Here is a 6,055-nt window from a genome sequence, read left to right as displayed (position 1 = left end):
CCTTCTCTGCTCTGAACTCTATCACTTTCCATTTTGCCAGGTGTTCTGGGCTTTTACCATCCTTGCGATGCACAGAATATGGCCCAGGTCTGACTTGGCTTTATCCAAATCTGCTGGTACCAACTCAGGGAATAGCACAGTCTTTGTGGACTCTCCTGTTAAGTACTGAGATTGTAGTGGAAACAGTGGGCATTATAGATTCACAGAAGCCCCGGAATGGGAAGGCCTTGGAGGAACTGACCGCCCTCCTCTCTGCTCTGAGGGCTTCCTCCTGCCTGGCTTCCATGAAACCAGCCCGCACATGTGCCACTTCTGCTTGGGCTTTTAGAGAAGAGAAGAAGGGGTTTCCCTGTAGTTCCAGAGCTACCCAAGGAAGATTCTCCCCCAGTCATTAGAATTTATAAGCTGGAGTGGACCTTGGAAAATATTTAGTTTTCCCAGATCTTTTTTTAGATGAGAAACTCAGGTGATATCCTCGCAAGCTGACAGTGGCAGAGAAGGCTCTGGTCCCATCACCAGGTCTCACAGCACCCTCACCAGTCCTCAAACATCCATCACGGCCTGACCACCTGACGGTCAGCCAGAGGTTGTTTGCTGACTCACCGTGCCAGTCACCCCTCCAGTGGTTTGAGCTCTGTTCCTCTTGGAACTGAACACAGTGCTTCTCAGTGCTCTGGAGCCTGTCCCCAAACCCTCCCTTTCCATCTCCAGTTGGATACTCCTGCTCTCTTCCCTCCTTTCCGGGTCTGATTCTCTACGCTCTTCCTTCCCACCTCCCCACCTCGGCCGACAGGTCACTGCCTTGAGCTGGGAAGGGCTGCGGCAGTCTGACCTGGCTGGGGGACCTCTGTCCCAGGGAGTGTCCTGGGTCAGCCAGGAAGCTTTACCCACGCTGCCTCATGCCCAGGCCTGCTCTGACACTCATCACCCATTTGAGTGTTCCCTTCCGCTCCTGTCCCTCTGAGAGGGAACCTGACGGCTCCATGGAACTTGGCAACGTGACCACAGTCCCCACGTTTGTTCTCCAAGGACTGTCCGACAACCCTCAGGTCCAGGCTGGGCTCTCCGTGCTCTTCCTGGCGGTTTACCTCCTGACCCTCACAGGGAACCTGACGATGCTGCTGGTGGTCAGGGCTGATTCCCACCTCCACACGCCCATGTACTTCTTCCTGAGTCACCTCTCCTTCCTGGATGCTTTCTATTCCTCAGTCATTGTACCTAAGCTGCTACAGGACCTTCTTTTCAAGTGGAAGACTATATCCCTCCTCGAGTGTTTCACGCAGCTCTCCCTGGTCTTGTTTTCTGGGGCCACTGAAGCTTGCCTCCTTTAGGTCATGGCCTACGACCGGTTCCAGGCTGTGTGCCACCCACTGCTGTATGTGGTGGCTATGAACAGAAAGGTATGTACTGGCCTGGTGGGAGCATCCTTGGCCATAGGAATGGGGACCAGCCTAGTGAGCACCATCCTCCTGGCTCAGCAGCACTTCTGTGGCCCAAACCTCATCTGTAGTTTTGCCTGTGAGCTTCCCCCTGTGCTCGTGTTGGCCTGTTCAGACACCTCCATCAGTGTTGCCTCCATCCTGACCACCATGGTGGTCCTGGGCCTGGCACCCTTGTCCTGTTGCTGCGTTCCTACACCCACAACATCATGACAGCTCTGGGCACCAACTCCGCCGTGGGCTGGAGCAAGATCTTCTCCACCTGCTCTTCTCATTTTCTTGTGGTCGCCATCTTTTACGGTTCAGGAGTTTTCAGGTATGTTGTACTAACAACCTCCTGACTGTAAATGTAGGCTATTCCTTACCCTAAAGTAGCCTTGGTCTATAAAAAAGAGCATTTCAAAGTAGCAGGAAAGAAATTGTACTGAAATTCAGAAGGCCTGGGTTCCAGTTCTGGCTCTGCTATGGACTAATTATAACAATTTCATTTTCTTTCTGAGGCCTCAGGTGTCTAACTGAAAAAATGATCTGATGTGAGAACTAAAGCTTTGACCTACTTTATTAACCTATGATTTGGGGGATCTCAAGAGGAAATCGGAGATCTTTGGTAGATTTTTATTCAGTGCTAAACAAAAAATAATATAAGATGTATCACCCATGAAACAGGTGCCACCCTTCTTTCCTACAGGAACATGATGTCTTCAAAGCTTATTTGTGCTGTAGCTACTTACTAGGCACCTACTCTATACCAGCTGCTTTACATGGTCAAGACTAATTTCAGTAGGCAGCATACCAAAGGAGAACCTGTATTAACCCCATTTTCAAATGTGGAACCTGAGTTTCAGGAGTAACAAGGTGATTTCTCAAAGGTCCCAGAACAAGCTACTAATGGGGCCACAACATAAACCATGTCTCACTGATTTCAAACCTCATGCTCTTTCCTACCATGCTCTGTCGAACATAAACAGCTCTAGCTGACGAGGCCTCCCTTACCAGGAGACAGGATGATTAATGGTCTGTTGCCTCTACTAGTGAACTGGAGATGGGTTTTCTCACCTGCTTGTGACTTAGAGAGAAGTGAGGGGTAGGAAAGGATGATAAGGGGTGGTCCAGGAGAGCTCTTCTCTCTCCGTGTCAGTTTCCTTAGGCCATAGGAGGGCAATAAGATTTCTCCTACCGACTCCACAGAAATGCCAGGAGAGATGAATTAGATGAAAAAGAATGACAGTAGAAAATGAATATCTTTTTTAACCAAGCACACCAAGATTCACAGAGAACATTCCAGTGATGATGGCACCATTGCAATGCTTCTTTGGTAAATATTTTCAGTGACAGGTAACAAGATGCATCCAAAAATTTAATCTTATTATTTTGGATTCATATATTGTGCGTAACATATTTAAAAAAATTTTCCTTTCATTTACCAAGTTTGGTCTCTTTTCTAAACCAAAGAAAAATGCACTTAAAAGGGCAAATGTTTGTTCCACTAAGTATTATAAAAATAATGTGCTGTGATTCTGAGGGCAACTCCCAGAGCCATAAATGTGGGGAACCATGACAGCATTATCGGCCTAAGCACACAGTTCGCAAGGAGCGATCATCACAAGATGAGAATATGCCGTTGTATCTATAAGGAAAATAAGAGAAAAATATCTTCATACTATTATCATAACTAGTAAGAAAAGATGTTTGCAAGAGTATGCAGTGCTATGGAGAGGCGCCACGCCGCTGTTAGCTCTGTCCTAACCTGCCGCCTTTGAGATGCCGCAGAGCTCCCTTCCTCCTCAGGGCAGCTCCTATGAAGCTCCGCACAAGACCCCTCTGTTCGGAGGCATTTGAAGGCCGAAATGTGAGAAGGTCAACTGCTGTCCCTGACCATGCAGTCATCTCCTGGCCCTGCTGCCAGTGATAGTCATCTCAGCTCTGAGGACCCTCGCTGCCGAGTCCCTGGGATGGGATGGAGTGTGGCTGCCAGCAGTACTTCGGCCATTGGCCTGAGCTCAGTACAGTCCTCTGTGTAATTCCTTTCAAGGTACATGACTCCTGCATCAGGCTCAGTCCTGGAGCAAGTGTTCTCCGTGCAGTACAGTGTGGTGACCCCGCTGCTAAACCCCCTCATCTACAGTCTGAAGAACCGGGAGGTGAAGGCGGCTCTGAGCAAGATGCTGGCCAGGAGGCCCTGGCTTCCCGTCTAGCCCAGTCCCCGCTGCCACCTCCTAATGGAAGGAAAAGTTGTGAGAAGGGAGAGGAGGCATGAAGAGCCATCGCCACTCTGCTATCCCTGCATTCATTCTTTTTGGAATCAAAGGAATTAGTTCCTCTGACCCCAGTGCCCTGCCCCCGTCAGGCTGGTTGGGGAAACCTCCGCAGAACAGAAGACACCCACACCGGGGGCCTAGTCCCTGCACAGGAAGATCCTCAGAGAGACAGTATGGAATGTCCTCAAAACAGCAACAATACAGCTTCCATCTGATCCAGCAATTCCACTCTGGGGGAGTTTACCTTAGCGAGATAAAAACACTAATTCGAACTGCATGGCAGCCTTATTTACAAAAGCCAAGACACAGAAGCAACCTAAGTGTCCACTGAAGGGTGAACGGATAACAAAAATCTGGTGTATATACATGTGGTGGAATATTATTCAGACATAAAAAAATGAGGAAATCTTACCATTTGCAACAGCATGGGCAGACTTGAAGGCATTATGCTTAGTACAAGAAATCAGACAGAGAAAGACAAACACTGTATGATCTCACCCCCAGGTGGAATCTAAAACAACAAGAACAAAGACCCAAGTTCATAGGAAAGACCTTGGGGTACAGAGGGGCTGAGGGTTGGGAAGAGGGAAGTGGAGGAAGAGGGTTAAAAGGTGCGAATTTCCAGTTATAAGATAAATAAGTGCTAGGGGTGCAATGTACCAGATAAGCCCAGCTACCACTGCTGTGTGATGCATAGGGAAGTTAACAGGGGTTTCTCATCACAAGGAGAAATGTTTTTTCTCTTCTTTTCTTTATTGCATCCATATGAGATGATGGGTCTTGGCTGAACCTGTTGTGATAACCATTTCACAATATCTGTAAATCAAACCATCATGCTGTCCACCCTAAATTTATACAGTCATGTTTGCCTATTATTTCTCAATAAGAAATATTTCTTGTTCTCTGTACCCATCCCATTTCTGCCTCTTCCTCTCTTGCTTTTGTCTTTGCACAAAGTGTATGTCAACTTATCGGACCACTGGCGAAGTTCCCACTGCATTGTGGAAGAATCCCATCTTGGTACTGTGAGACCCATCTCCTCTTTTGCTCCCATACTCTTAAACCCCAGGCAAGATCTACAGCTTCATAATAAGTAAAATAAGTGTGTCTCCTACTGTCTTTGTTCTTGACAAGTAACACCTAAAGTAGAGCATAGCTAATAGTAAATCCTCTGGAGCTGTAAGGGATCCATCTGAAGACCCCTTTCTCTTGCATGATCCTAGGAAACGTACAAAATGAGTATCCTCCCCTGAAGTTTAAGTCTTGAGAGTAGAGTCCCTGTCTATTTAGCTTCTGTTTCCCCAGTGACCAGTGTAGTCCTGTCACCTAATTGACTCTCAATTAGTGTAAAAAAAATTAATGAATGAGCAAGTACAGGGAATGAGAGAAGGAGCATATGAAAGGAACCATTTAATTTTATCCAGAAAAATTCCTGCTTTACAGCAATACAGATGTCAGAGGAAAGTGGCATGATGGAGAAATTGGGGCAACAAGGGAGAGTCCGTGTTGTTGGGCACCACGCTGAGTCCTCCTCACATAGAGCTCATGAGTGGTGGGTGTGCAGTCTGACAGCCCTGCCCTGGGCCTCCCCACCACCCACCTTCAGATCTCTGCCTGGTGGAAGACTTCTTCGAGGCCTAGAGGAAGGAGGAGTTGGAGAAGCAGAACAAATGCTCAGCTGCCATCCCAACTCCCATTCAACTCCAAGGACAGTTACAGAATGAGAGCAGAAGTTTCCTGTCCTGCTTCTACCCAAACTAGGAGGTCTGCATTAGTCAAGACTACTTCCATGCCAGCTCCCTGGCTTCTGTCTTCTAGCTCCTCTGACCCTCAGGCTAAGAGCCTCTCTGCAAATAAGTTTACTGTCAGTTTCCTTCAACAAAGGCCTCTATTTTGTGGCCTCATTGATGGTATACCTACAGGTGAAATTTCCTGATCTCATCTGCAGAATGAAAGCTGGGCCTGTGGGGATGAGCAAGAATCCCACCTTTAGTTGCATTTCTTCTCTGACCACTAGGTAGAACTGCTAGAGCATATGACTTCCTGAGGGCATAACAGGCAGGGTAAAAAGTAAGAAGTAGATGTATGAGCCCAGTGGGAGAAATGGCCCTCCAACCTGCCCTCCCATTCACACCTATACACTGGGGTTACTCTTAAAACCCTGCAGACATTGAGAAAAGCCTTTTGTCCCATTATTAGGAAATGAATAACATCAATACCCCTGGGAGATGCAACACATTGTGTTTTAATTCATGCTGCACTCATTTGATGAATACTGTATTTCCTACGAGTTTGTTTTCATGAAGAATAAGGGAGGGATGGCCTCTCCACCTCTTGCCTGGCCCTATACATCCCTAA

General features: G+C 47.4%; 1 pseudogene; it reads left to right on the top strand.

Annotated features, from left to right (window-relative positions):
• The first annotated feature begins 983 nt into the window (after window positions 1–983).
• On the top strand, window positions 984–3,634 carry LOC130678971 (olfactory receptor 8S1-like; annotated as a pseudogene).
• Window positions 3,635–6,055: the final 2,421 nt, after the last annotated feature.

The sequence above is a fragment of the Manis pentadactyla genome, chromosome 10, assembly GCF_030020395.1.
Source record: "Manis pentadactyla isolate mManPen7 chromosome 10, mManPen7.hap1, whole genome shotgun sequence".
Classification (NCBI taxonomy): Eukaryota; Metazoa; Chordata; class Mammalia; order Pholidota; family Manidae; genus Manis; species Manis pentadactyla.
Note: the sequence above shows the minus strand (reverse complement) of the source record. Positions and strands in the feature narration are given on the sequence as shown.